This window comes from Danio aesculapii, chromosome 3 (assembly GCF_903798145.1).
Source record: "Danio aesculapii chromosome 3, fDanAes4.1, whole genome shotgun sequence".
Taxonomy (NCBI): domain Eukaryota; kingdom Metazoa; phylum Chordata; class Actinopteri; order Cypriniformes; family Danionidae; genus Danio; species Danio aesculapii.
The window spans coordinates 51,351,333-51,359,570 of NC_079437.1; the positions used below are offsets into that span (position 1 = coordinate 51,351,333).

General features: G+C 36.9%; 1 protein-coding gene across 1 annotated transcript in view; it reads right to left on the reverse strand.

Annotated features, from left to right (window-relative positions):
• Positions 1 to 7,161, reverse strand: part of adgrl1a (adhesion G protein-coupled receptor L1a) — a 370,561-nt gene extending 363,400 nt beyond the window's left edge. Inside the window, exon 1 of the mRNA XM_056454205.1 lies at positions 7,081 to 7,161. The gene's annotated coding sequence lies outside the window, so the exon portion shown is untranslated. The remainder of the gene's footprint in view (positions 1 to 7,080) is intronic.
• Between the last annotated feature and the right edge of the window lie 1,077 nt (positions 7,162 to 8,238).

The window sequence follows — 8,238 nt, forward strand, 5'->3', positions numbered from 1 at the left end:
TGGACTTAAAATTGTTCTGTGCTGACCCTATCAGAACAAACTTGCAACCAACCAGATGAAAACCGCCCAATCTAGACACTTTTAAAATAATAACCAAGCTAACCTAGCCAAGATTCAGCTGACTACCGCAGACATTTTTTCAGCAACATCTCCCCGAAATATAGCAGGTTAGAAACACACACAGCATAAACGACAGTCTATCAGGGAGTTCTGTTGAGCGTCTGTGAGCTATTATTATTATTAGCTATTATATTCACCACTGTCTCCGGTTTCCTCCACCACCTGCACAGCTCGGTTCAGCTTGACTTCCCTCTCCAGGCCGGGGGAGCAAAACTGACAGGATTGAGCAGAAAGATGCATGACTGACATTTCACATCCCGTCGAGCCACTTCCTCCATTCCGTTTTCAAGGAATTTCACTCAAGCCAAATCACCGTGGAATTTGACAAATTTGTATTAGGCCTACGCACAAGTGGATTAGTCTACAGCACTGCACATTATATACGTCGCTCTTTCATAGCTTCCTACACACACACACACGCACACACAAAAAATATATACACAAAATGATGAGCTATAGTTGGTTGTTGAGCCGGCGGCAGATGGCAACACCCTTTCATGCAATGATCAGTGAAACGATTCTGGCGTTCCCTTTAGCTGTTAAATCTGCATCAAACAGCGTCCTAGCTGAAAGAAAAAAAACACAGCATGAACAGCCTCGCGTCTTGTTAAATATGTTGGATAACCAGAGCTGTTTTGGACTGTTCCTCTGCACCAGCAAAAAGGCGCTTTAATTGGGGAATGTCTTGGCCTGGATGGATTGTGATATTAAGCAATCACACAGTTCTATTTTGTTTTGGTGACAGAAGTGGGTGTGAAAGCTGGCAGAGCCACTTTTGACAGCAATACCCCCAAGTAAATTGCCCCCGTATCTCAGCGCGCCATTGATTGGGCTCTATTTTAGCCTTTCACAGCTGTAAACCGAGGCAAAACACCCCCCCTCTTGCAGAGTCGATAGACATGATCCAAAGACAGCAGCCAAACAATCCGCTATATCTGTCCAGACGGACCCATTCGGCTAATTTAACATGCACTCAATTTATGAAAAAGAGCTTTCATTGATTTTTCCATTCATATGCACTTGTTGATCAAGACATTCCATTGTGCTCCATGATCACGCCGTCGGTTCCCGATCAGCGGCGTACGGAGGTGTGACGAGGGAGCACGGTGCGCACTCCTCCATCCCTGGATCCAGATGTAGATTTTTTTTTTTCGAGACTCATACAAAGGCCTTGATGCCTGGCGCCTGCGGTTACAGCCTGCTGCATTCATCCACACATTCAGAACAGCACTTCAGCACACAAAGGCCGAGACTCAGGCGCAGTCTCGATAGGGACGCCCAGTTCCTGCTGCTTTTGTGCCTTTTCACAACAACTGGGACAGTTGCGACAGCATCCTCACAAACTCTTTTCTATATTTCGCTCTGTCTCCCCCAGTGGGCCGCTAAAAAAACCATTCATTCAGTAATGAGCAGTCTTATAATGCAATGACTGTCAACACATAATGAGCTAAGAGAAGAAAGACCAAGTCTGTAGTGGATAAACAGACATATGAAATATTTGCAAACATTGTTTTTATGTTTGTTTGTTTTTTGCATCAGCAATTTTGGTGCCAGAATTTGCCATTCTATCACCAAATGCTATCATTGGTGAACAAAAAAACAATAAAAAAAAATTGGCCACACTTCATTTTGATGGTCCGTTGAATTTAAGTTGCGGATAGGGTTAGTGTAAGTTGACATTGCTAAGGTTCTTATAGTCAGTTATATGTCTGTTGAAGGAGCAGTGTCAGCAGATATTAAGCAAACAGTCTACTAATACTCAAATGGACCATCAAAATAAAGTGTTAACAAATAATTTCAAAGAACATTCATACAAATGATAGAAATACAATGTATGTAATATAGGTTGTGTATATATTATTAGTGTAACTTAACACTTTGCAAAAATAAACATTAATGGGATTAATACTTGTTAATTATGTTAATTTTGTGAAATAAAAAATGTAAAATGCATTAGAGTAGTAATTATTAGAAAAAAAGAGAATTAGGTTAAGCTTAACAAAGTAATTTTCTCAGAGTAAAAGACACGTTTTGTATCATTTATTCACTCATTCATTCATTTTCTTCTCGGCATAGTCCCTTTATTAATCTGGGGTCTCCACAGCGGAATGAACTGCCAACTTATCCAGCATGTCATATACTAGGGCAGCACGAATATCTAATATATAAAAAAATATCTACCAAACATCTAGAAAATCTGTTTTGTTTTTAACTTGAGAATAAACCAGTCAAAATTAAGAGTTTTTCCTTAAAACAAGTGAAATGATCTGCCAGTGGGGTAAACAAAGTATTCTTGTTTTCACTTTGAAATGAAGATATTAGGACTAGAAACAAGACGATTTGTTCTGGCATAAATAAATAGAAATATATATTCTGTATAAATACAGTAAGTAAAAACAATTCTGTGGCTTATGAACAACTACAATTACAATTTTATATGTCGCAATGTGACTATTGCATGTGCGCACATTGCGTTATCAATGCTGAAATGACATATTGTGCAGCCCTATAATATACCAAAAAAATATTCTGAACAAGAATCGTTTGACGGCATATTAAGACACTTTTCTTTTAGAATAATGCAGCTTTATATTATTAATTTTTATTTTAAATGTTTATACTTTGCCACAAAACAATAAGCTCTGAAAATTTGTCAGCAAGAATTTCTAAATCATTTAATATATTCTTATATTATCAGTTAAATAAATATAATATGAAGAGTTAAGATGCAAAAACCTCTAAATGCCATCTGAAATTTTCCTCTAAAAATAGCATTTTTATCAGGCTCCTGTGTGTATGTTCAGTAACATCAAGAATAAGTCCTTTTCCTGGTCTTTAAAGTGAAATATCCCAACATAAACAAAGGGGAATGAGAATAATGTTCATTTTCAGTGGAAATTGTAGACAGCACTTTAGGTTTTTGCAACCTGAACTCTCTATATAATAAACTTTATTTTAAGTCACATTGAATGCTAAGTTTGTACATGTAAATTAATCATTTGGCACAATGCGCTTCATTGTCCTATGTACGTTCATACTTATGTTTTACAATTATTTTGTAATTACATCAGTAATTAATTTATGTAATTACATTTATAATTATACTATTGACCCATCCCTTACACCTTAACCCACCGAACCTGACCCTTGCCCTACCCACACCCCAGTCTAATAGCCCCAACTTCTGGAATACAATATACAGTAAGCATAACAAATACATTAATTGTACTTATTTTTTGATACTTTAGTACTTAGTGTGACGTATAATATAGTGTAATCAATAATTGTTTATGGTGAATGATTATGTAACCCATACCTTTTTACATTCAAGCTATTTGAAACATTAAGTAGACAACCTTTTTTGCGTTAAATGTCATTTTTAGGTATAGCACCGCTTTCACCAATGTCTTTGAGCCATGTATAAATAACACAAGTCATTTTTCACTATTTAAAACTAATACACAAATATAAATATCTAAATATAATAATGGTTCGAATATTTATGACTCTAATCAAATAATCTACTTCTTCAAAGATGAAATGCTGCAGAATCCATATGGACCTCAGTGGACACTCCCTCTGAATGGGCCTTACAGGAAGCTACAAGCAGCAAAAAAAAAAAGAAATCTTTCATTGCTGGATGATTGACAGCATAACAATACCCAAACCCTGTGGGGACCCCGGAGAGCAAGAGATACAGAGAAACAGACAGAGGAATAAGAGAAGAGAACAGGCGGAGACAAGGGTCTGAATCTGTTAGAAAAGGAGTGGAATAAATACAGTCGCCGGAAACGCAAAGGCCTTGTGCGCTCGTGAGACGCTGGCGCACTGAACAAGAGAAAATGAAAATTATATGTCCTCTCAGCAGCTGGCCTGTACCATCTGCACACACCTTTGCTTAATGCAGCTAAGTGCACTTGAGGAGGACAGAAAAACCGAGAGACTGCACGATTCAAAGGAGCGGTAAATGCCGTGAACAAGCTCGCTCTGTAACTTTCAATCTAGAAGGTCAAACCAGGACAATCTGCAAGTCCCAGTTCCCACCATTTTTGTTTGTTTAAACAGAAATCACAGAGAATGAGAGGGAAATGTCAAACTGTTTTCACTGAAAAACACCCTAAACAGGGTTCACTGCTGAACAAACATCAACCAATCCTGAGGCCGAGGCTACTGTCAGACAATCAGAAAATGATTTTCGCTGCTTGTTCAAACTACTTATTGAAAAAAAGCTTAAATAACACAACGTCACCTTGGAATTATGAGGTTCTATCTGCGTTCTGAATGATTTTGAGATATTGAGCTTTGAAGTTTTTGCATTCCATATAGCAAACAGTATGTGTAACATTTTTTTTTTAAATAAAAAGTCTTAAAATGTAAACAACTTATAAAAAACATCCGATAATGTAAATAAGTTGTCATTTAAAAAGAATTTCAATAACTCAATTTAAACAAAAATGTCGAATAGAACCGTATAATTCGAAGGTGATGACAAATATTGAGTTTTTTAGTGGGGACAACCTAATTGTTTTATGTTCAATTCACTTACATTTGTAAAACTGTTAACTTAATCAGTTTGTGTTGGGAAAACATGAAGGAATTATGTGGAATTCAGCATTTTTTAGATATTTATATATATATATATATATATCATCACCTTAAAATTATAAGGTTCTATCTGACATTTTGTCAAAATTGAGTTATTGACATATACTTATTTAATGACAACTTATTTTCATTATGGGATGTTATTCTATTTGTTTACATTTTAAGATTTTTTATTTAAAAAAACAAATGTTACACACTTATTGTTTGCTATATGAATTGCAAGAAAACGGTGAAGCTCAATATCTCAAATCATTCAGAACGCAGATAGAACCTCATAATTCCAAGGGTGACATATGTATAATATAAAGATTTATTATATGTTCTAAAATGTTTGACTGATACCTTTCCATAATGTTTCAATATTTTGGTTAAGAATTGTAAAAATGCATAATGACTTGACATAAAAACAAATATTCTTAACTAATCTTGTTAAATATTTGCAACCCTGGACCACAATCCAGTCGCAAGTGTTATATTTTATAATTTTATACATACTGTATATATTGAGCTTCGGTGAAAGCTAAATGTAAGCGTTTTGTTGATGTATTGGTTGTTGGAATAAAAAATAGTTGATTAAACTTACAAGTATTTGAAAATCAAAAATCTGAGGGTTCAAAAAAATTAAAATATTGAGAAAATCAACTTTAAAATTATTTAAATCAGGTGTTTTGTACATTGTTTTGATTTATTTACAGTAAGAAATTAAAAATATATATTCATGGAACATGATATTTACTTTAAATTTAAAAAATGTGTTTTGTTTTTTGCCATGAAAGAAAAAATCCAAAATTTTGAGCCATCCAATGTATTTTAGCAGACAGCATACAGTGAGATTGAATTTGTGATCCGGGGTGACATTTTAGTTCTAAGCATACCAAGAAAAAATCTTTTTTTATGTATTTTTTATGCCCAAGTAACAAGTAGTTTAACAATTCACTTTGTGTTTCACTTGTGACAATTCACTCTGTTCCCATCTTTTCAGAAAAAAGAAAAAAAACCTGCTGGAAGCTTGACCATCACAGCCGTTGTTTCAAGGAACACCAAAATGGGCTAACAAATCATGCATCTGACAATAACGTTGCAATGACTGAATCACTATGTGGATCCATATGTCAAATCCAGACCATTGCCGTGAAAGCACTGCCAAAATAAAGATGACACAGATGCGGCCAATCTATCAAATCCTTTTCATCATACACCAAGAAATGCCACTTTGGCAAAAGCAAAAAAGAAACAAGTTCAAATACATTTCTCCAATGACTACTGCCACAATATAAAAATGGAGCTATCATTAATATTGTGCTAATGCTTGCCTATAATTCATCTGCTCGGAGCTTAGAATAATTGTTCTGACACTCGGACAGAGACACATAAATCCTTCGCTCTGTTCCGAGAGCGTGTTTTTGGCAGGGAACCAGTCCTAAAGCAGAGCACTGGCATTTTATACCTAAACCAACATCAAGAAGCTTCTGCTGGCAGTGAGGCGTGACGTTTAAAATGGAACCTGCTGCTTTGAGGAGATTCAACTTTGGTCCAGTCGTGTCCATTTAACTTAAATGTCACCCAGCCGTTCTCTTTTCATACCATCAGGAGGCAATGTGTTTTACTGCACAGACTAGACTGCTCTTTAATATTTTAGTGCCCTGGAGAGCCTTGTGATTCACCTTAATGTGTGTAAATATAGTGACATTAATGCTATAGCTCACACAGGCCTGTATATACAATCAAGACATGCAAAGGTCGAGGACTGGATGACTTTTCTACCATATATAATCTGATGTTTCCTGCAGGCCTGCATCATATAATGAGATATTAATTATATAAAGGAATATGTATTTGTATTACGTTTTTAAAAAGTGGTTCTCAGATAAGCTTTCTGAATATATATATGTAGCCTAACAAGCATTACATCAATTCATAATTGCGATATAAAACTGCTTAACTTACTTAGCATGCGCCTGTGTTGGTGAATGGTGCAGTGTCGCGCTGAAATGCGTCCTGTGTGTTCAAACATTGTCTAAATGCGTTTCTCTTTTAAAACAAGAACTATTAATCTGCTTTTCAAAAGTGGGTTCTACATAACAGTTTCTCTTGAAACCCTGTTTGTAATTAGTGAACTTTAAATGTTGGTATGCAGCTGAAACAAAGTGTCAGACCTGACAGTTTATTATGGGATATAACGGACCCGCGCGCACCCAGCGTATTTGTCTCTGACGCATCCCAAGCGCGCGTGGTCCGTAAGCATAAGATATCAATAAAACAGCAATAAATAAACCTCGTTACACGCCAGAGGTGACAGAGATGTCCGCGCTTTCCGCAGCACGTCCCAGCATCATATAAACCTCAGGTCCATACCTTACTGCGTTTCCTCCTGTTCTTCAGTCAATCTCATTCATTCATTCTTCAGTCCTTCTGCCGTTTATCTGTCGTTTTCCCCTTCTTCGTGCGGATGCATGCAGATTAAAACGAATGGAGCAGTCCAGAGAATTAGCGGAGGGAGAAAATTCGTGGATGAAGACGTACAAAACGACGAAAAAACAATTCGACATGTTAAGTCAATACACTCGCGTTATCAAGCCATAACAAAACAACAACTCGCATTATGATGCGAAGCTCGATGCACGACTCACTGATACTGATAATAACAATAAGTCCGCGAAAGAGCGAGTAAATATCGTCCGCAGTCCCGTTTTCAGCACTGAGAATAAGGCGAAACGTCTCCACCAAATCCAAGAAGGAAAACACTGGCGCGCAGAAATGTCAGGACTGGAAAGCCAGTAGGTGTTCATATCGGATTCCTTGTCGTATTTAACGCGCACATCGGAGCAAAAAATGAAAGGTTGTGCTGTCGACCCATGTGTCCTCCCGCCTCGAAACCAGCAGTCTCTCTGACTCCCTCCGTCTGAAGAAACGCGCGTCGATATATCTCCCTCACAGCGCCCTGACTTCTTATCTGAATCCCATCTAAATTAATAAACCATATCCAGGTTTATTAATTCGCACCCTGCGTGACCGTGCGCTAAATGACTATGTTTTATTGATCAGTTTCAATGACTGATTCATTGACTGAAGGAGCTGCTAAATAATTATGGACTTGCTTATATTTGCAGCTTATATTTAAACTATACTGCAGCAGGTATTCATGTGCAGGTATCCGGATTGCTCCGACTAATGCCTTGAAGTCTGCTGTCCAGCATGGTGGGGTGATATTGTGGGATTATTCGGATGGTGTTCTGTGCGGGACGCCTCTCAGTTGAGCTTTCACTGTTTAGGAGTGTATTAAAGGGGGCGTGGTATTGACGAGGGGAGGTGTTATTGTATTAGTTTATAATAAAGTGGCGGCGCTTGCGGGAAAGGGAGTTGTTTATGATAATTATAAACCTGATGTGCAGAAAAAAAATGTTTTCCACTTATTTTTGTAACCCGATTTCATAACCCATATAAGACATTTAACACTATTGTGAATGCGATCCCAAAATAATTAGTACATCTAACATATATAAATATAAGAAC